The 22470-nt window shown below is 42.2% G+C and overlaps 1 long non-coding RNA gene across 2 annotated transcripts; it reads right to left on the reverse strand.

Annotated features, from left to right (window-relative positions):
- Positions 1 to 584: 584 nt before the first annotated feature.
- LOC141553991 (uncharacterized) lies at positions 585 to 15096 on the reverse strand. 2 transcript variants are annotated; one of them, XR_012485751.1, is made up of 4 exons: positions 15026 to 15096; positions 14305 to 14411; positions 7945 to 8103; positions 585 to 1435 (listed from the first exon to the last, which is right to left on the reverse strand). It is a non-coding gene; the product is annotated as an uncharacterized LOC141553991 (long non-coding RNA). The 2 variants fall into 2 exon arrangements; XR_012485752.1 differs by lacking the exon at positions 15026 to 15096 and adding an exon at positions 14900 to 14949.
- Between the last annotated feature and the right edge of the window lie 7374 nt (positions 15097 to 22470).

Here is a 22470-nt window from a genome sequence, read left to right on the forward strand (position 1 = left end):
TAGCATTTATCTAGTGCTTTACAATTTCAAAAGCACTTCACAAATATGATCTCATTTGATTCTCTCAATAATCATAGGAGGTAGGGGCCATTATTAATCCCCTTTTTACAGATGAGGAAACTGAGGCAGAAAACTTAATGCTTGATAAGTAAAAAAAAAAATTGTTAAAAGTGGAGAAAAAGTTCCCAAATATACAAAAATATTTGTACTTTGTAGGAACAAAGAAGTGGAAGAAAAGTGGCCATCTTCTGGGAAATGGCTGAGCAGATTGAGATTCATGAATATGATGGACTATTCCTGAGCTATAAGAAAAGATGGACAGGAAGAGTTCAGAATTTGGAAGGGAACCCAGACAGAACAATTAAAATTTAATATATACTTTTTAAATTTAATAAAGACTTAAATTTAATTATAATATATTATATTTCATTTAACATATACTCTTTTAAAAGCTGAACCACACAAATTCATGGTTTTCTTTAAATTTTTGTTCTTGGTATATTAAAGGGACTTTTAAAAATCACTATTTATTAGGTTCATTATTTTAAAATCAATTTTATGTTTTCACATATAACTGGGGGAAATAAAATATCATATATTAGAAAAAATAAAATCAATTTTTAAAAAATTCAAAGAAACTTGGAAGGACTTGCATGAACTAATATAAAATAAAATAAGGCAGCGCTTAGGTAAAGTTCCTGCCCTAGAGTCAAGAGGACCTGAGTTTGAATCCAAGCGGTTTGGATCTGGGCAAGTCACTTCATCTTGTTTGCCTCAGTTCCCTGACACTGCTGACGACACTCCTGACAGATGTCAAATAAACTGGAGGAGGAAATGGCAAATCAGTCTAATATCTTTGCCAAGAAAACCCCAAATAGGGTTGGACACGACTGAAATGAGTGACCACGACCAAAACCAAGTAAACAGATCCAAGAAAGCAACTTACACAAAAAGCATGAAAATCTACAGGAAATTAACATTGAAAGAATTCAAAAATCTTATCCCTGTAGTGATCAATATTTGACTTTCAAAGACTGCTGCTAAAGCTTGCCCTCCACCTCTTGGCAGTGAGGGAGTGACCTCTGGGTTCAGAATGAGCCATACCTTTTCAAACAAGACCAACATGATTTCTGTTATTTTACTGTATTTATTTGTTACAAGGGAGTGTTGGGGAGGAGATTATGGGGAAGTGTTGGTAAAGCTGAAACAAAGAGCATCAATGATCTTTTAGATCACTTAAGGGCCGGGGTAGACCACACCACAGAACAGAAGGAAATAAAGGGTGACCTGCTACGATTGCTGGGTGGTACACGGCCAGTAGGAGATGAGGTAATCAGGAACATGAAATCCAGACCAGCAGGCCAAAACCAGCCATCAGGCGGAGAAAAGCAGCCCAAACCAGACGGACATCATGGGAGACACCGGGATGCAGTGGCTATGAATTAAAAACCAGGAAACAGCTAGAAATTTTGTAATTGTAAAAAATTGTACCAGAAAACTGGTACAAATGGAGGTCACCTGCTTGACTGTGAGCTGGGCTGTGCCCTCCACACTTTCTCTGGGTCTCAAAGGTCCACCTTTTTCATCAGATCCATACACCTGGAAGATTAACCTGATGGAATTACTGTGTTGGAAGGTTTGGAGGGGATATCCTAGAGACAAAACAACCATTTATTCATTCGATCATTTGGTTGACATTTTTGAGGCTACATTGTTGGGGAAACCCTACCCACTCCTTGGGATTCAGAAACCATCTGCCATCTCCACCCACTGCCAACCAACTGTCACCCACAGGGCAGACAAATGAGTCTGTAAGGGAAAGTGCTATTCAAGTCAAACCTACCACTACCACCTTGACCCCCTTCTTCCTTCAGGCCCTAATGGAGACAACCCAGAGTCCTTGGGGACAGGGCTGTGCCCCAAACCCTGAGTCCTGCTTCTATCCCAGCCCCTGCAGCAATCACTGAAGGGAGAAATCATCATAGAGAAGGAGTCACTTTCCTCATCAGCACCAGCTACAACTACTAATCCACTGGCACCAAAAGACCATGTAGCCTCTCATACAATAGTGGGGGAGAGGGGAAGTACAAGCTAATTTTTTTACCCAACAGATACGTGATCAAACTGTTCTAATTGAACTTTCTAATTTCTAATTGAAAATATGTGGTTACAAAAACAACCTAGAGAGCGTTCCATCAACATCTATATATCTTGAACAACTGAGTGGTCTTCAAGCATTTATTAAGCATCTACTATGTGCACTGAGGATACATAGAAACACCCCCCCCAAAAAAAAAAGAAAGCAAAGGGATCATAGGGAGATGACCTGAGTGCTCAGGAGAAAATGACTCAGTGTGTTTTGGGAAAGAGTCCCTATGGCAAGCTTGTGGGAGGACAACAAAACAAGAACCATTCGGGATAGGAGAGCAAGGATAAGATGCTATGTTCTTCTTTGCTGGAGACAATAATCAAGGTAATACATCTGAGAGTCTTAGTATAAGAACAGCACTTTCAGAATTATGTAAACACACTATTTAATTCTCATAAAAGTCCAATGAGATAGAGATGACAGGTACACAAGCAGATAAAAAAAGATATAAATGCAAACAAACAAGATGGTATTTGCCCATCTTGTGTAAACTCTACTGGAGAAAGCAAAAAGGTGATCTGGGAAATAGAAGCTATTCTGTGAGGAAGAAAATTGTGGACAAAGTGCAACATGGTAAGAGAGTCCCTCCTAAAATAGTAGTCCCAGCAAACAATTGCTGGATGAGAAGAATGGGACCTCAGGGCAGAGATATCTCCTGAATGGAAAGGCAATTAGAAGAGGAAAAATCCAGAGAATCAAATATGAATGGACAGTCCATCAATCAGCAAACACTAATTAAATACAATTAAGTGCTAGACAACAAGCTCAGAAAAGTTCCCGAAAGAGATGAGAATCCTATACACAGATCTGGGAGTAAGTTGGATGTAAATGAAAAGTAAAATCGTTGGAACTAATGAAGTCACCAAGAAAGAATGAACAGAGAAAAAAGATGGAAGAGGATTTGGGGGGACAGCTGGGATTAGAGGGAGGGATGTGGATACTTATCCAATAAAGGGGACTGGAAAGGAGCAGACATAGAATTAAGAGAACCAAGAAAAAGTAGTACCAGATGACCCAGGAGAAAGGATCCAGTCCCACGTGACAAGGCTTCAGTGGGCTGCTTATAAAAAGGGAATCTCATAGAATCCTTATGGTGAGGGAAAACATTGTTTTCTAAATTCTCAGTATTACATTATATTAAAAAGTGATAAGGCTTGTCGAACTCAGGGGCTTAACCAAGCAAGAATCCAGAATGAAATGGAAAATGAAACCCCAGGGTTGGTGATATCTGCCCCCATTGAAAATTCCTGGGTCCCTCTTGGAAAAGCCCCATCATTTCAGAGGACTCAGTGGATCATCTAGGGCAGTCACTAACCTCTGCCCATTTTACTGAGAAGGACATTTAACCAGTTAGTGTTAGAGCTGGCAGGAGGATCTGCCATTCCTGTCTCCTTGGAGCCGGGAAAGAAGTGTGTAAGTTCTATGTCGAACTTACATGAAGACCAATTTCGGTCTTCAGGAAGAAGCAAGGAAAAGGCAAAGAAAAATATTAAATGGCAATAAGAAGGACCAGGAAAAAAGGGAAAGGGGAAATCTTTCCCTCCAAAGGAACCCCCCCCAAAAAAAACAAGCCAGAAGGAGAAGTTATCCCAAGCGGGAGAAGAGACAGAATGAGCCTGCCCCCAGGGAGATGTGGACAATTTCATCTTTGTCTTTGTATTTCTGTCACATCCATAAGCCCAACACCTAGCCTGTTAATGCTTAATCAATGCTTACTGATGATCTGATTGATTGAGGTCTTTAGAGAAGTAGAGGGAAGGAAGAACATTTAAGTAAGGAGAGATAAGGAGAAACTGGGATGATAGGGAGCCCAGTTGAGAAATCTCCTGAGATCTCTATCTAGGGAGATAATGGTTTTTCACTTCAATCAATCAATACATTTATTAAATATGTTTAACATATTTATTAAATATTAATATATTAAATGTGCCCATGAATCATCTGACCAAGATGTAGTGAAAGAATGGAAAGAAATTAGGAGTCAGAAGTCATGAGTTTAAATTGTGTGTTTGGAATGTGCCGCTTGGGTAATCTTAGGCAAATCATCGCTCTTTTCTGGCCCAGTTTTCTGCTCAATAAAATGAAAAAGTAAAGAATTTCTAAGTTCCCTTCCAGCTCTAATAGTCTATGCAATGCAGCTTGGGAGGTGGAATGGGAAGCATCTTAGACTCTCACCCAAAGGTCATGAGTAGGAAGACCAAGTCTTGACCCTGGGCACTGGCAGAGTGAGTCAGGTTGGTTCTGGGTCAGAACCACCCAAACCCACCCATTAAGTGGATCAGCAGCATGACAAAATGGAGAGGGGCTGGACTTCCTTCAGATAGCTTACCTCAGTTTCCTTGCCTGTAAAATGAGAATCATATAGCACCTATCCCAGAGGGTTGTTGTGAGGATCACCAGAAATGAATATGTGAAATGCTTTCAGATTTAAAAATAGATACGGAAACGTTAGATCCTATTACTGCTATTATTAAACAAAAGGAAGAGTCAGTATTTGGGATCAGGTCATGAGTCCTTGAATTTAGGAACATGGGGATCAGGACTTAATGGAGGTCATAAAGTGGAGAACATGTAGCTCTGGAGTCCAAAGACCTGGATTCAAATCCTGCCTGACACTCAATATAATCTCAAGTAAGTCAACTAACCTCCCTGTGCTTGTTTCTTCATCTGCCACAACACTGATAATAACAATAGCTGATTATAAAGCTTTAAGGTTAGAGAGCACCTGACATGTACTGTCGCTCTTGACCCTCATAATAACAACTGTGAGATAAGTGCTATGATTATCCCAATCCTACAGTTGAGAAAGCAGAGGGAGTTGGACTAGACAGCCCAGATCAGACGTTCCTTCCAGATTCTAGATCCATGATCGTCTGAACATAGCTCAGTTAGGAGGGCTCTCCGACTCCCTGACTAGAAGTCTCCATAAAGGACAAAGGGTGGAAGCAAGAAGCCAGAAGGGAATTTTTTTTTAAAATGAGTTCAGAGGGAGCCACCAATGAAATCCAGTCAAACTTAGTAAGACAGAGCTCAAAGGAGGAACACGCAGCAAAAACCGGTTAGACTAGATGGTTCCCGAGGTCTCTGGAAACATTGATATTCTGAGATTCTATAAAAGAGAAGGAATCTAATGGGCTCTGGGGAAAGGGGCACAAGAGCAGCAGAAAGCGGGAATGAAACCGGGAACTCACTGGGCTTGTGAGGGTGAGGATGGACTTGAATGAGGAGAAGGGAGTTTGCCAGCAGGTGGGAGAAGAATTGTAGAAATTTTTTTGCTGACACTCTTATGATAAAAACACACCTAGCATCAAATCGATCATCAGTCAGGCAGAATTTATTAGTTGTATACTGATTGCCAGACACTGTCCTAAGCACTGGCGATCCTAACTACTACTACTACTACTATTACTACTACTACTATTTCTACTACTATTACTACAATGGAAACTGCTGTTACTACTACTGTTGTTGCTGCTACTACTACTACTACTACTACTATTTCTAGTACTACTACTACTACTATTACTGCTACTACGACCACTGTTGATTACTATTATTACTCCCGATACTACTATTAATGATGTTATTACTATTACTACATTACTACTACTATTACTACAATGGAAACTGCTGTTCTTACTACTGCTGTTGCTGCTACTACTACTTCTACTACTCCTACTACTATTACTACTACTACTATTACCACTGTTGAGTACTACTAATCCTACAACTAATGATGCTATTACTACTACTACCACTACTATTACTACTTCTACTACTGTTGAGTACTGCTGTTACTACTGACCCCACTGTTGCTGCTGCTACTATCATTACTACTACCTATGTAGCATTTTAAGGTTTGAAAAGCACTTTACTCACGTTAACTCATTTAATTCTCACTCTAACTCTGTAAAATACACATTCATTTTTACATCCAGGGAAACTAAGGCACGATGTCAGTGACTTGGCCAGGATCCCATGATTAGTGTCAAAATCAGGGCTTAATTTCAGCTCTCTGTGAGTCTCGTGCTCATCAAAGATTTCCCGCTCCTTCATCCCAGTGGGTGTGGATGTCGCTGTGGAATGGAGCTGACCGACTGCTGTTTGGTGCTCTCTGCTCCCTCTGTCCAGCTCAGTAAAGGCAGAGCTGACTCCTTCCCAGGCCTTTCCTATGTACTCCCTAGAGGACAGCTCATGACAGCAGTACCAAAATCAAATAGAAATGGGGCCCACTTCATTGCCAGAAGCATCCCTACAGGCCATATATTGACTCAGAAAAGTAGGGCTAATATTATCTATGTTCTGTTGAATTTGCATTTATTTGGTTCCCTGTTTCTTAGTTAGATTTTAACCTGTTTGGGTAGTACTCTGGAGTGGCGCAGGTATGAGTCAGACTCCTTTGGGTTAGGGTGTATTTTTCCCCAGGCAGCTGCTCACCCCTTTTCTCTCTGAAGATTTAATCAGCTGCATCCGGCTAAAACAGTGACTTACTTTTTCATCTAGGAGCACTACAAAGAGCCTGGGGTCCCATTCTTCTTTATTTATGGAGTGCATAGCAGAGGAGTTAGCAGCACAAGTGCCTTAGCTCAGAGCCCCCAATTAGGGAAATTTCCAACATCCAGGCAGAAGTTTGATTCTCTGACCTAATAAACTTGTTTTATCTCTACCCACTAATCTCCTCAGGCTTGAAGCAAAAAACAGGATATAGAAAATGTTTGAAGATGAGAGCAGAGTATATTACAAGGTCTTTTACAAGAAAAAGTAGAACTTCTTTGTCTTGATAGAGACAGAAGCAATCCACTCTTCTGCACAAGATCCCTGTCAAAGCCTGCCCAAGACTTAGCCCTTTCACTTTCTTCTTTCAGTCTCTATTTTTGTTTCCTCCTTTAGCCTGTTGCCCTTGGGAAAATTCCCCCCAATCAGTTCCTTAAGTCCTGGGTGGGTTTGGAGGCCAGAATTTCCCACTGCTACTGGGGCAGTGTTTCTTTTCCCCACTCAGGAAAGCCCTCATGTGGAAGGGGACACATGATAGCGAAGGTCTGTAAGAAGCATGGATGAGGAGAACATTTCAAATCTAGTCTGCGAAGATCAAGGGCTAGAGATGGAGAGGGGAAGAGACTTTCATTGGTACAGCATGTCAACAATAACCATGTAGTTTCCTCCTGATTCCCTAAATGTGGAGAATGAATAAGATGATCTTCATTTCACAAAAGAGGAAATTCATGCTCAGAAAAAGCAGGGGATTCCCTGAGGTCACACAACCAACCCAAGTTTTTGGAGCCTCCCTTGATGCCTGTAGATCGACCAACTATTGCCAACTGAAGATTATATAAGAAGAAATTTTAAAAAGAGAGCTTGGCTATCACATCTTTGTAGTGAGTCAAACGTGGTCACAGTCTCACATCGGATTATCGACTTAGGCCTGGAATATACCTCCTTTCCACTAAGATGGGGAAGTGCTGTGGAAAGTATAAAGTGTGATATAAGCATGAGGTAAATTCCCTAAATAATCTGGGAATCTGATGGATGGAAAAGAACGGGGAATCCAGAGGCTGTTAAAATGGGAGTCATTATTACTTGTGTGACTGAGGAAAAATCTCTTAACCTCTCTGGTTTGTAAATTAAATCCACCCAAATTCAGGATAAGGGCCCTACTGCCTGAAACTGAGATGGGAGAGCTGTATTTGAAAGGGTAATTTTCTTCTTCTCTACTTCATACTTCCCATAACTTCCTCTGACCCTTTATTACTTAGCCCTCTTCCCCTTTTTAAAATTTTATTTTATTGACATAATACCTCCTGTGGGCGACTTCTTCAATCTGTATTTGAATTCTCTCCAGCTGGATTTCCACAAAGTAGTTGCTGCTTTCAGATTGTAGTTGGCTAGATGAGTCCTCTCACCTCTGGACTACCAGATTTTACTTCCTGATAAGCAGCTGAACACTGCAGTGTATTCTTTCAGGGGGAAAAAAAAACAACAACAGATCCTTCAGCTAAGAGTGAAAAAAGTCTCTTTAATTCTATCCCATGAGGTCCTTGGTTCTGAGGCTCGCCGTCTTCTAGACAAGAGGTGGGAGAGCAAAGAATCCGTATTTCCTTTTTTATAACTCTTCCTGCTAAATGGCTGGGTCCTCTTAATGATGACTATCCATTATATTTCTCAGCTCATCATCCTTCAGGCTAAGCCATAACCAGGCAATATCCATTTGCTCAACCATCCCCAAACAGCTTTGGGTTTCAGGATTCCCCAGTTTATTTTAAAACTCTAAACTTCTCCCAGACAAATGGATAGATGGGAAAAAGAGAGGCAATCTAATGTGTCTGTCAATAAATCAGGGCTTCTCGTTTCTATAGAGAAAGTAGAAAAATGCGTTTTCTCAAGTTTTCTCCAAAACCAAGCTTGGTCATTTTCATATATATAGCCTTTAGTTTAGGTTAGGTTTTTCCCTCTCATTTACATTACTGTAGTCACTGCATCCTACTTACTCCATCCTTTTAAAAAAAAAAAAAACTTAGTTTTTCCTATTTTTTGTTTCTTATGACCCAGAAATATTCCATTACATTCATGTGCCATAGTTTAGCTGGTCATTCCACAATCAATGCTCTCACGCGTTTAAATCTTTCCCACAGTAAATTATGGTATATGAAGGTTATGGAATATTATTGTTCTGTAAGAAATGAGCAACAGGATGAATACAGAGAGGCTTGGAAAGACTGACATCAACTGATGCTGAGTGAAACGAGCAGAACCAGAAGATCATTATACACTCCAACAATGATACTGTACGAGGATGTATGCTGATGGAAGTGGAAATCTTCAACATAGAGAAGAGCTAATCCAATTCCAATTGATTAATGATGGACAGAATCAGCTACACCCAGAGAAGGAACACTGGGAAATGAGTGTAAACTGTGAGCATTGTTTTTTTGTTTTGTTTTGTTTTGTTTTTCTTCCCAGATTATTTTTACCTTGTGAATACAATCCTTCCTTTGCAACAACAACAACAACAAAATTCGGTTCTGCACATATATATTGTACTAGGATATACTATAAGATATTTAATATGTATGGGGATGCCTGCCATCTAGGGGAGGGGGTGGAGGGAGGGAGGGGAAAAACTCGGAACAGAAGGGAGTACAAGGGATAATGTTGTAAAAAAAAAAAAAAAGAAAAAAAATTACCTATGCATATGTACTGTCAAAAAATGTTATAATTATAAAAATTAATAAAAAAACAAAATAAATAAATAAATAAATAAATAAATCTTTCCCACACTGTCTCCTTTCTCCTTCTTTTCTCTTCCTTCAAATGTGTAGGATGGTCTCTAGCACACGCTTAAGAGATGGAGATGATTAAGATGACAGAGAGATGGAGACAGAGACAGAGAGAGACAGAGGCAAGAGACACAGAGACAAAGAGAAGAAGGGAGGGAGAGGTGAGTGTTTTGGACAGAAGATATACCTCAGATCAAGAGCCTAGGAGACAGAAACCCCTGGGAGTCGACATACACAGAGCATCATTAGATCTTCTTCCAGTTGGAGAAATTGTTGGTCCCTAAAGAAGTTGAAGTTAATTAAGAACAATTAACCCGGCCCAAGGGAAGAACCCTTTAGAGGAAAAAGAGGAGTCCAAGGATAGACAGCTTTCAGAAGCCTGTTTGTAGGTATATGAAAAAAATGCTCTAAATCATTATAGATTAATGTAAATTAAAATAACTCTGAGCTTCCACCTCCCACCTATCAGATTTTCTAATATGATAGAAAAAGAAAACAAAAAATGCTGGAGAAGATGTGGAAAAATTGGAACACTAATACATTGTTGGTAGAGTTGTGAACTGATCCAACCATTCTGGAGAACAATTTGGAACTTTGTCCAATGGGCAACCAAACTGTGCATCCTCCTTGACCCAACAATACCACAACTGGGTCTGTATCCCAAATAGATCATAAAAAGGGGGTAAGACCCACATGTACAAAAATGTTTGTAGCAGCTCTTTTTGTGGTGGCAGAGAAATGGAAGTCAAGGGGGTGCCAGTCAGTTAGAGAATGGTTAAACAAGTTGTGGTATATGAATGAACATAACAGAATACTATTATTCTATAAGAACAGGGGGATTTGAGAAAAACCTAGGAAGACTTGCTGAGTGAAATGAGCAGGACCAGGAGAATGTTGAACACAGGAACAGGAACATTATGTGATGATCAACTTTGACTTAGCTCTTGCCAGCTATACAAGGATATGAGACAATCCCACAAGATTTGAGATGGAAAATGCTATTTCTGTCCAGAGAAAGAACTGTGGTGTCTGAATGCAAATTAAAGAATACTACTTCCTCTTTTTTTTGTTTTTGTTTTCTCTTTCTCGTGATTTTTCCCTTTTGTTCTGATTCTTCTTTCACATGACTCATATGGAAATATGTTTAACACGATTGTACATGTAGAATCTATATCAGATTGCTTACTGTCTTGGGGAGGGAGGGAGAAAGAAAAATTTGGAACTCAAAATCTTATAAAAAGGAATGTTGAAAACTAACTTTATATTTAATTAGAAAAAATACAATACTATTGAATAAGTGGAAGAAACAGAGGAAAAGGGGGGCATGGTCTCAACTCTAGCTAAGAGAGTAAACCAGTTATGTTGGGCATTAAATTTTTTTAAAAAGCAGTTGGAATAATTAAATTCAACAAGCATTTATTAAGCACTTTCTGTGTACATAGAAGGACATAATGTCTATAAAGGGATTTGTAAACCTTTAAGGTACTGGATAAATGTGAGCTATTATTATGAGGCAGAGAAGCAGGATTGGTCATTGGTGATGAGCCCTCCTAGAATATTGTCATTCAGTTAATTTGTGTCTGATCTATCTCCACGATCCCATTTGGGGTTTTCTTGGCCAGATACTGGAGCTCTTTCTGAAAGAGCATAGGTGTGAGTTGGAGGAGGTGGAGGCCATAGGTGATGCTCTGTGTACGTCAACTCCCAGGGGCTTCTGTCTCGTAGGCTCTTGATCTGAGGTATATCTTCTGTCCAAAACACTCTCCTCTCCCTCCCTTCCTCTCTCTGTCTCTGTGTCTCTCTTGGTCTCTGTGTCTCTTTCCTCTGTCTCTGTCTCCATCTCTCTGTCATTTTAATCATCTCCAGCTCTTAAATGTGTGTGAGAGACCATTCTTTACATTTGAAGGAAGAGAAAAGAAGGAGAAAGGAGACCGTGTGGGAAAGATATAGGCTATAGGTGCTCAGTGATACAGTGCTTAGAGCACCAAGTCCAGTTGCCTCATACCTTTACACCTGGACAACTTATCTCTGTCTGCCTCAGTTTCCTAAAGTGCCTTTCAACTCTTAAAGCACTTTTACAAATTCTTGTTACTATCTCAACTTTGGATTTTCCCCCAATACTGAACACAAGACTATAGAATAGGTGCCTAATTGTTACTGAATGAGCAAATGAAATCAAGCAAAAAAAAAAAACAATTATGCTTATTTGTACTGGGTATTGTGCAAGGGCAGGGTATACCAGTACAAACTTGTTACTGTTTTTCCTCTTCAGTCATGTCTGACTTTGTGACTCTATGTGGGGTTTTCTCAGAAATTATACTGGAGTGCTTGGTCATTTTCATCTCCAGCTCCTTTGACAGATGAGGAAACTGAGGCAAACAGGGTTTGATGACTTACCCAAGGTCACACAGTCAGTGAGTGTCTATGGCTAGATTTTAAGTCAGGAAGATTCATCTTCCTGACTCTAGACCTGATGCTGTACCCGCTGTACCTCCCAACAAGCCTTATCTAGATTGTAAGAGGAGACATGAAAAGTGCATCCAAGGTGTCCCAAAAGTCTCAGCAGTTTCTGCACTTTGAGAACACCCTATATAAAAATCAATCAGTCAACAAGCATTTTTTAAGTTCTTCTCATGAGCCCGGGACTCTACTACATATGCACAAATAGGTTAAAAGCTGCTAAATACGGGGAAGCTAGATGGCAGAGTGGATAGAGCACCGGCCCTGAAGTCAGGAGGACCTGAATTCAAATCCAGCCTCATTCACTTCACACATCCTAGCTATGTGACCCTGGGCAAGTCATTTAACTCTAATTGCCTCAGCAAAAAAAAAAAAAAAAGAAAAGAAAAGCTGCTAAATAAAATAAAAATAAAAAATAAAGGTAGTTTGGGAAGGAGGGCAGAAACAAGTAGCCCAGATCAGAAAAGACTTCATGCAGAAGATGGTGCCTAAGAATCTATCAATCCACCCTATTTTAAACTGTAATTTAAATTTAAAATAGAACATAAATTATTAAAATAAATATAAATCTATTTAAATAAACAAATACATTTGCCAGTCACCGTGGCAGACATTTAGAACACAAATATTAAAGTGAAATCACCCTAGACCTCCAGGAGCTAACAGTCTACTGGGGAATGCAGTTGGTATCTACTAGGAGATGTAAAGGGGATGTAACCAGTATCCATTAGAGGAATACAAACGGTATCTATTAAGGAAGCCATAGTTAGACAAGGGAACTTTGGTTTTCTAGGCACTCATGGGCATTGGGAACTGTGCCACAGGGGAGGAGACTGAAGAGCTCTTTCCAATAGAAATGGTTATTGATTTCTCACATGTTCTCTGAACAAAGCAGAGAAAGTATTGAGAACAGAACAGCTAGTACAATACAAGCAAAAAAGGAGCCAAGGCTGAAAGTATGCCAAAAGAACAGAAGAATAGGATGGCAAAAAAGGAAGGAAGAAGGGAAAAAATGTTACATGCTAAAACTAGGAGTTTTAGAGATCAAGTCAAAAGGGGAAACTGAGGCTCAGAGTGACCTGCCCAGGATCATCTAGGTAGTGAAAACCTGAGATTCAGACCCATTTACTGGAACAGCAAGTCTGAACTATAGTTTAGATGGTGAGAGGATCCAATGGGAAAATGCTACCTTAAAGACCAGGAAGTAAGCAGCTTGGATGATCTCAGGGAAATTGTAGAACCTCTTTTTTCCTTATCTGTAAAATGGGGCTAATTATACCAATGGGGAGGGTTGGGCAAGCTTTACCCTCTCAGTAAAGAAGCTTGACTTCTGAAAAAGCAGAAAATGTGATCTCCCTGCTCTCCCTTTCTCCTGACATTATCTCCCATCACCCACTCATAAGGACGTATTCCATCTGATCTCTATTGAAAATGTGGCTCTTTCAATTTGGAACTATGCCCAAAAAGCCATCAAACTGTGCACACCCTTTGACCCACAGTGTTTCACCTGAGCCTGTATCCCAAACAGATCTTAAAGGAGGGAAAGAGACCACATGGGGCAAAATGTTTGTGACGGCCCTCTTTGTGGGGGCAAGGAACTGGAAACTGAGCTCATCAGTGGGAGAATGGCTGAATAAATTATGGTAGGTGAATGTTATGAAATATTATTGTTCTGTAAGAAATGACCAGCAGGAGGATTTCAGACAGATCTGGAGAGATTTACAGGAACTGATGCTGAGTAAATGACCAGAATCAGGAGATCATTGTACACGGCAAGTGCAAGATCTATTCTGATGGACATGGCTCTTTTCAACAATGAAGTGATTCAGGCCAGTTCCGATGAGCTTGTGATAAGAGAACCATCTACATTCGGAGAGAGACTGAGGATGGAGTCAGGAAGACCCCAGGACCCTGGGCATCTCATTTAGCCTCTGTCTGTACAGTTTATGTTAATAAATGCATAGTAGATCCATAATAAATGCTCGTTTTCTTCTAGTTCTTGTCCTGAGCTCCAATCAAGAATCCCAAACTGACTGGTATACATTTCTGACCAGATATCCAATAGGAATCTCAAACTCAATATGTCCACAATAGAACTCCTTTTCTTTCCCCCTAAATTTCCCCCTCTTCTTAATTTGCCCATTTCCATGAAGGCATTGAAACAGCTCAGTGGATAGAGCGCTGGGCTTGGAATCAGGAAGGTTCATCTTCCAGAGTTCAAATCCAGCCTCAGACACTAGCTGTGGGATCCTGGGCAAGCCCTTTTACCCCGTTTTCCTCAGTTTCCTCATCTGTCAAATGAGCTGGAGAAGGAAATGGCCAACCACTCCGGTATCTTTGCCAAGAAAATCCCCAAAATGAAAGTACCGCCATCCTTTCCACCCCCCAGCTTCATCCAATACCACTGAGCAGCAGAAGCACCTTTGTTTCAAGGAGGCTGGGCTGGTTTCTTCTTAAAGGAGCATCCTCAGGAGAGTTGCCTGGGTGGAGGAAGAATACGGAGCTGCTGCTGATCATTTCCTGGTCATCTGGCAAAGAATAAAAGGCCCAGCCTTGAGGACTCAGTGGTTCTCACTGCTAAGCCAGTCAACACACCTCTGTGACTCAGTCTGCTGAGACAAAGGGAACACAAGTTCCACCGAATTAGTGTCGTATACTTATTGAATTGCCTTTTAATTGTTAAGTAAGCTTCTTTTTATTGAATGCCAAAGACTCCACAGCTGTTTCATTGTGCTCCAGTTCCTAATTAACCATCCTCCCCTCCTTAAGTGTGAACTAGACCAGTCTCAATAGTTGAGGTCTGGCAGGGTCCACAATAAATCCAGTTTCTCTGCTGATCTAAAGTTCACGTCCAGTTCTTGCTCCCAGGATGTCACGGAAAGAACGAGGGCGCGGGAATCCGAGCCGGCCCGGTAGCCCTGGTTCTGACATTCTAGAGGTAAGTATGAGCTCTTGAAAACCAATGGGTACAACGCCAGCCCTGCCCTATTCCCTATATGTGTTAAGGCAAACACACCTGGAAAGTGGCCATTCCTCCCTCCCGTGCCCTCCTCCTCTGGCTCTTGCTTGTGTCAAACAGAGTTAAATTTCCTGGATCCCTGCCCCTTGTTTCTTATTGCTTGTTTGGCAATCCAGAAAATACCTTCACTTCACTGGTCCAGATAATCCCATTCTTCTCCATGGGTGATGGGAAGTCTCCCGTAAGTGCTATTGTCTTGAGGTAATTCTAAGTTTTAGCCCAGAGTGCCTACTATATACCACCGCCCAGTTGGACACCCAACCCCGCCCCCCTCCCCCCCAGTGTGTGCTGTTCTTAGACTAAGGGCAATGGAGGCTACACAGTGAGACCGTCCCACTTAAAGCTCTGCCAAACCCCTCCCCATCTGCTGCTCTCTCCGGGTGATACTGATGCCCTTCACCCAAACTACCTCCCCTCCTCCTCTGTACTACAGAGTCATGGGGTCAAGGGGAAGATCTTGGAAATAAATGATCTTCTAGTTCAACCTTTCAGCCAAGGCAGGAATCCCTCCACAACAGCCCTAAGAGGTGCTCATTCAGTTCATGGGTGACCATTTCCAGTAACAGAGAGCTTGTTAACGAGAATGAGCATTCATTAAGCACTTACTGTATGCAGGGCTCATTCTCTTTTATGGACAGCTTTGTGAGAAAGCTTTTCTTAAATGGAGTCACCATCCGCCTCCCTGAAACGTCCTCCCACCCATCCCACCCATTTACCCTTTGGAGCAAGTCTATGACCTTCAAACATACATCTACAGTCAGCATATCCTTGGGTATTTTCTTCCAAAATCAATACCTCTAGTTTTCTCTGTATTTTATGGGTGCTAGAACCTTCTTCAAGGATATTCTTTGAGGTCCCTCTGATGATGTGACACCCAGAGCAGTGAAGTGCAAAGGGTAACAGCTCAAGTTCTGTGGGAAGCCTTTCCCAACCCCCCCCCCAACAGCTGGTAGTTAGCGTCTTTATACTTTAACCCCTTTATTCTGTAAGCACTCACAGCTGTTCCCATTGGTTTGCCATGTAGAATGTCAATTTCCTTCCAAGCAGGGATTATTTCATTTATCATATTTGTACCCTCAGTGCCTAGTGCAGAGTCTGACACATATTAAAAAAAAAACACAAAAAAAACCAAAAAAAAACCATGTTGAACCATTCTACCCATGACACTAGCTGTGTAACTACAAATAAGTCCCTTCAATTCTCACTTAAGCCTCAGTTTTCTCATCCATAAAATGGGGATAAGATTACCTACAATACTTACTTCACAGCTTGGAATAATCTGTAAAAATGTATGTTCCCCTTATACATACAAATGCCCCATACTATCCTTACTATTGTCATTATTGACATCTGGGAGAAGGCAGTCAGGTCACACAGATGCTGGTTTATAAGGAGCTTGCCGTCTCCTCCCTATAACACCCATTGTTTTTTTTTTTTTCTCTTTGCATCTAAACTACTGTCTCCCCAATCTCACAGGAGCCTCCTTCTGCAAATGGTTCTTCCCTCATTCCCCACCACGACGGCCCCCAAGCTTCTCCCTTCCCTTGCAAGGTTACCCGGTATGCACGTTTCTGTGTCTATGTCCTCGTGCTGCCTTCCCCCAAGATTTGTCCTTTTGTCTTTGTATGTCCATCAATTGAGCACGCTGCTGGTCACAAAACGAGGGCTCGTAAATGCCGCTCCTTGACGGATTCCTCTCTCAGTCTGTCTTAGATAACCATGCAATTTTTTAAACCCTACATCAGGACGAACCGTTCTATTTCATCTTGAGATTCGGCCCATCATTCTGGCCTGTCATGGAAGGGCGTTTTAAATCATGGTTTGTCATCCGGCGCATAAGAAATCATCTCCCAGCTTCGTGCCGCGGTGTGCAGAGAGAACGCTGAATTTGACAGCAGCAGACAGATTCAAATAATGATACCCTGGGAGTCTTGGGACATTTTACTAGTCTTTTAGTGTCACATCAGTTTCTCCCTATGTAAAATGAGGATATATGAAACTCCTCAGCTGGATAGGACAGAGATAGAATTCTGGGTCTCAAATAAGGAAGGCCCAGAATCAAATCACACTGACTCAGCTGTCTGCCTCAGTTTCCTCAGCTGCACACCAGAAATAATAGCACCTCACTCCCAGGTCTGTTGTGAGCAGCCAATGAGACCTTATGTATAATACCTTATATATATATAATATCTATATACCTTATGTATATACCTCCCAACTTTATGTATAAATCGCCCCTGCACAAGTAAGTAGGACTTCATGTTGTTCCCTTCTCTCCATCTCTACCTCCCCTTTCCTTCACAAATTTGATAAACATGAAGTCTGCTTTCATAACCAGAGAAGGAAAGATTCATTGAACAATGTCGAGCGCCAAATTTTGGCAAAATCCCGCTCCTGCTACTTCCCCTCCCCACCATGTCCCCTTAGACAAGGCACTTGGTCATCTTGGGTCTGTTTCCTCAGACAGACAGGCCACTAAGCTCTGTTTGTGAGCTACAACTGTGATTCTGGGGCCATCAGGGGAGGGATCTTGGACGGGGGAGACAGAGAGTCCAGAGGCGGGATGCCGACAGAGAAGGGAGTCCCTTTTTTAAATTCTCACTGGCTGTTAAAATGGGTACAGCTTCCCCGTTGTACCTGGGAGGGGTCCCAAGCAAACAGCAGCCTGGACTTGGGGAGGGTGGAGATGAGAGAGTTCGTGAAGGGGAAGCCGGGACTGGAAGACCAGAGATTGCAAGGTGTTCTGGGAATATGCACTAACACGGTGCACACTGGGGCCGTCCTGCCTCTTTAACAGCATCCTCAGTCCCTTCCCCCAAGCTCCACAGGGCCCTCTTTAACGTTCCCCAAACCCCGCCTCGGAAAACATTGGTCTCACTGTCCACTCGTCACCCCCTGTGGGAAAACCCAGGGGTCTTCTCAATGGGAGCTTTGTAGAGCGGGGTTAACTCTGGCCTCCCAGAGGCGGCTGTGGGGGAAGGAAGGGATGGAAGAGAGGGCTCTGCCCAAAGGTTAAGCGGAGACCATCTGTGTGGGTACCAGTCACAGCAGGCCCCTTCGCTGCTACCATCACCATCCCCACCAGCATCCCCCAGCACTCACACACACCGTCTTTACACCATGAAAACACTGAGACATTGATGGGCGAGACGGCCAGGTCCCAGCTGCAGGGGGACCAAGCGAAGGCAGTGTCAAGAAGCAAGGCTGGAGGCTAGAAGGGAAAGGGCGATCCTGGGGAGGATGTCTCCCGTGTCCCTGGGCCAGGGCCGTGGCCTCGTCTCCCCCAACCTCCCACTCCCTACATAGAAAAAAACAAGTCTTTCATTCATTTGTCAAGTTTTCAAGTTTCAAATGTTTCCTCTGCTGTGGGCCATTGCTAGTGCTAGGGATGTACTGGGGCTCCTGCCTTAAATAATGTAGATTGTATTGAAGTTTTCCCTCCTAAGACTGGGAGGAGAAAATTGTTTTTGAAAAAGGAGCCTTCAAGGGAAAAAAAGGCATTGCCTCAGTTTCCCCATATATGAAGGATTCCTAAGAGATTTTCCCAAACTCAAAGGGGCAGAAACTCTAATAATGGGCTTACAGGAACCACGGGAGGGCAATGTGTTTGGGACAAGGAGAACCCTGCTCCACTCCCCATCAGGCCATAGCTGAGACACAATCGCAACCTTCAGGGAGACAGATTTTGAGTTAGCTAGGGTACAAAATGTTCAGAAAGTCCGCCTCCCAGCCGGGAATCCATGGAAATTCATCTCTGAACTGCACTGCCTCACCTATAAAATGGGACAATGACCTCTCAGAGCTTTTTGAGGATCTGACTGGAGTGTTCCAGAAAGCGAGTTAACACAGAAGAAAGGGCAGTGTGAAGGAATGAGCTCTGGGGGGAAGCCAGAAGCCCAGAATCAAGCTGGGGGCCCTCAGGATCGCCTGTAAAATGGGGTACTCCCACAAGCTGACTCCCAGGTGGACTGGAAGAAGGGTGTGTGGAAGGATCTCCCTTCACCCTCCAGCTGTCCCCGAAGTAGCGGGACAGAAGGGGTTTGGGAATTTTTCACACGAGCCTTTTAAGTCCCAAGGACACCGAGTCCCTGAGCACAAGGACATGTAAAGGAGGAGGGATGTGGTGTGTGAGAGGAAGGGGAATAAAGAGGGAACAAGAGGAAAGGGAGGGGTATTTCTGGGAGGACGGATAGGTTGCCTAGAAATGAGGTTCTAGAGAGCAAGTGAGAGTGGAAAGTTTGCTAAAGCAGAAGGGAGGGCCTCAGGAGAAGGGTCCGTCACCAAGGAAAGGGACCCCCCCTCTCAAGTGAGAGTGTGGACCTCTACCATCCTGACCTGCTCTAGATCCTGAGAGATTATGAACCTGAGTCCTAAAACCAAAGGTTCGGGATTCTCTCATTGTCTCCTGCCCTCCCATTGTCTCGTGTCCAGGTCTGATGGGACACTGACCTTGCTCCCCCAGCTCTTGCCATGGCTTGAGATCTAATCTTGACCATGACCTGACCTCAAGCTCTGGCTCAAGACAGACTCCATCCTTTGCTACAGACTGAGCCCTAAGCTCTGAGTGCCCAAGAAATGCCAGGGTGCCGGACCTTGCAGATTACTTATACATGGCACGTGGCTCATAGCAGACGTGCCGGGAAGGAGAACTGGGACAAGCAGACTCCTGGGAAAAGCCTTGTGAGAAGCCTCCAGGCCCATCCCCACATAGTCCAAGCTGCTAAAGACACTTCTGGGAGGGGAAGAACATGAGCCAGATGGGAACATCCATCTGGGCTCAGAACACCGAGCATCTCTTCTCCCCTCTGACTTTGGAGAGCTGGGAAGAGCCTTGGAGAACGAACTGATCCCTCTGGCTGCCGCAGTCGAGTCGCAGGCAGGAGAAAGAAGAATCAGATCACAGGATCTGGGGCTGGAAGGAATCCTAGTCCAAGTAGCCCTTCTCACTCATTTCACAAAGAACTAGTGACTCACCTAAAGTCACCAAGGCAGACAAGTGCCAGGCTCCCAAGCTGGATTCTCTGGGCCTGCCCTCCAGCAGTCACTGGATTCGGACTTCGGACTTCTTGTTCTTGTAGATGCCCTCGATCCATTCAGGCTGATCAGCTATAGAATCCCCAAATCTTAGGGACCAGACCTTACAACCCTTATTTGGGCAGGTAAGTGATCCCATGGTACACAGTCTAGGGGCAGGAAAGCTCCTCTCCCTGAGTTCAAATCCAGCTTCAGACATTTCCTAACTGAGTGTCCCTGTTTACCTCAGTTTCCCCATCCGTATGATAAAGTGGCTCCTCTCCCTGAGATCAAATCCAGCTTCAGACATTTCCTAGCTATGTGTCCCTGTTTGCCTCAGTTTCCCCATCTGTAAGATGAAGTGGAGAAAAGAATAACAGACTCTTCCAGTACCTTGGCCAAGAAAAGCCTAACTGGGGTCACAAAGAATCAGACACAACTGAAAAACTATTGAGGCAATTACACCCCCACCCTAATAGATAGATCCCCCTAAAATGGGATATATATATATATATATAAAATAGCTGAAGCACTTAGCTCGCAAGAATGCCATCAGAATCAAAGGAGATAATGTATAATATGAAATATAATTAAAACAGATATTATAGGAATATATTATAAACCAGAAAAGCCATTAAAATGTTAGTTATTAAGATTGGGATGAATTCTTCCTTCTGGAATTACGCAGAACAAGATAAAATCCCAAGAGTGGGGTTTTCCCAGAACAATTGTGTAGCATCACCTGGGTAAATAACAATGTGTTGAAAGGGAATACAGCCCTAGATGGCAGGATTTCCAGGAAAATGAAAGTGAGGAGGGGAATAAAGAGATGATGATCCCCCTAGAACTGCACCCAGACCACACAAGCAAGAGATCTGTGTTCAGATCCAGAAATTAAAGCAATTGGGAGGGTTTGCGGAGGGCCACTGGGCTGATGAAAGGTCTTCTGTCTCTTCCAAATAAGAAGGAACTGGAGAAAGTTAGCTAGTTAGCCTGGAGCTGAGAAGACTTCAGGGGACAGGATAAAGGCTGTCTTACTGAAAAAGCAATGGATTTGTTCTGGGCATCCCCAGAAGATACCCATAAGAGTTAGGAGGGATGGATGGTGTCTCTGTCTAATTGACTCCCACACTCCAAGTCATCCCACAAAGCAAGAAACAAGGAACAAATCAATATGTTTAAAAGCTTTTTTAAAACTTATGATCCAACTCTGATGGACGTGACTCTCTTCAACAATGAGATGATCCAAACTAGTTCCAATTGTTCAGTAATGAAGAGAATCAGCTACACCCAGAGAGAGAACTGTGGGAAATGAGTGTGGACAACAATATAGCATTTCCCTTCTTTTTGTTATTTGCCTGCATTTTCGTTTTCCTTCTCAGATTTTTTTTTACTTTCTTTCTAGATCCAGTTTTTCTTGTGCAGCAAGATAACTGTATAAATATGTATACATATATTGGATTTAACATATACTTTAACATATTTAACATGTATTGGACTTCCTGCCATCTTGGGGAGGGGGTGGGGGGAAGAAGAGGAAAAATTGGAACAGAAAGTTTTGCAAGAGTCAGTATTAAAAAAATTAGCCATGCAAAAGTTTTGAAAATAAAAAGCTATAATTTAAAAATAATAATAATAAATAAATAAAACTTAAGATCCTCTTGGGGATGGAGACTGGACCTGGGATTTCATTGATGTAGGAAACTCCCAGGGGAGGAAAGTCTCTTCCATTCAAGTAAGTCCTCTGAGCTTAAGGGACCTGCTCATGCCAAAGAAGAACTAGAAATCATTATTGATCACAAAATAGAAAATTTTGATTATATCAAATTGAAAAGTTTTTGTACAAACAAAACTAATGCAAACAACATTAGAAGGGAAGCAATAAACTGGGAAAATATTTTTACAATCAAAGATTCTGATAAAGGCCTCATTTCCAAAATATATGGATAATTGACCCTAATTTATAGGAAATCAAGCCATTCTCCAAATGATAAATAGTCAAAGGATATGAACAGACAATTTTCAGATGAAGAAATTGAAACTATTTCTAGTCATATGAAAAGGTGCTCCAAGTCACTATTGATCAGAGAAATGCAAATTAAGACAACTCTGAGGTACCACTTCACACCTCTCACATTGGCTAAGATGAAGGGAAAGATAATGCAGAATGTTGGAGGGGATGTGGGAAAACAGGGACACTGATACATTATTGGTGGAGTTGTGAATACATTTAGTCATTCTGGAGAGCAATTTGGAACTATGCTCAAAAAGTTATCAGACTTTGACCTAGCAGTATTACTACTGGGCTTATATCCCAAAGAGATTTTAAAGAAGGGAAAGGGACCCATATATGCAAGAATGTTTGTAGCAGCCCTCTTTGTAGTGGCCAGAAACTGGAAACTGAGTGAATGCCCATCAATTGGAGATTGGCTGAATAAACCAGTATATGAATGTTATGGAATATTATTGTTCTGTAAGAAATGACCAGCAGGATGATTTCAGAAAAGCCTGGAGAGATTTGCATGAACTGATGCTGAGTGAAATGAGCAGGACCA

This window comes from Sminthopsis crassicaudata, chromosome 2 (genome assembly GCF_048593235.1).
Source record: "Sminthopsis crassicaudata isolate SCR6 chromosome 2, ASM4859323v1, whole genome shotgun sequence".
NCBI lineage: Eukaryota > Metazoa > Chordata > Mammalia > Dasyuromorphia > Dasyuridae > Sminthopsis > Sminthopsis crassicaudata.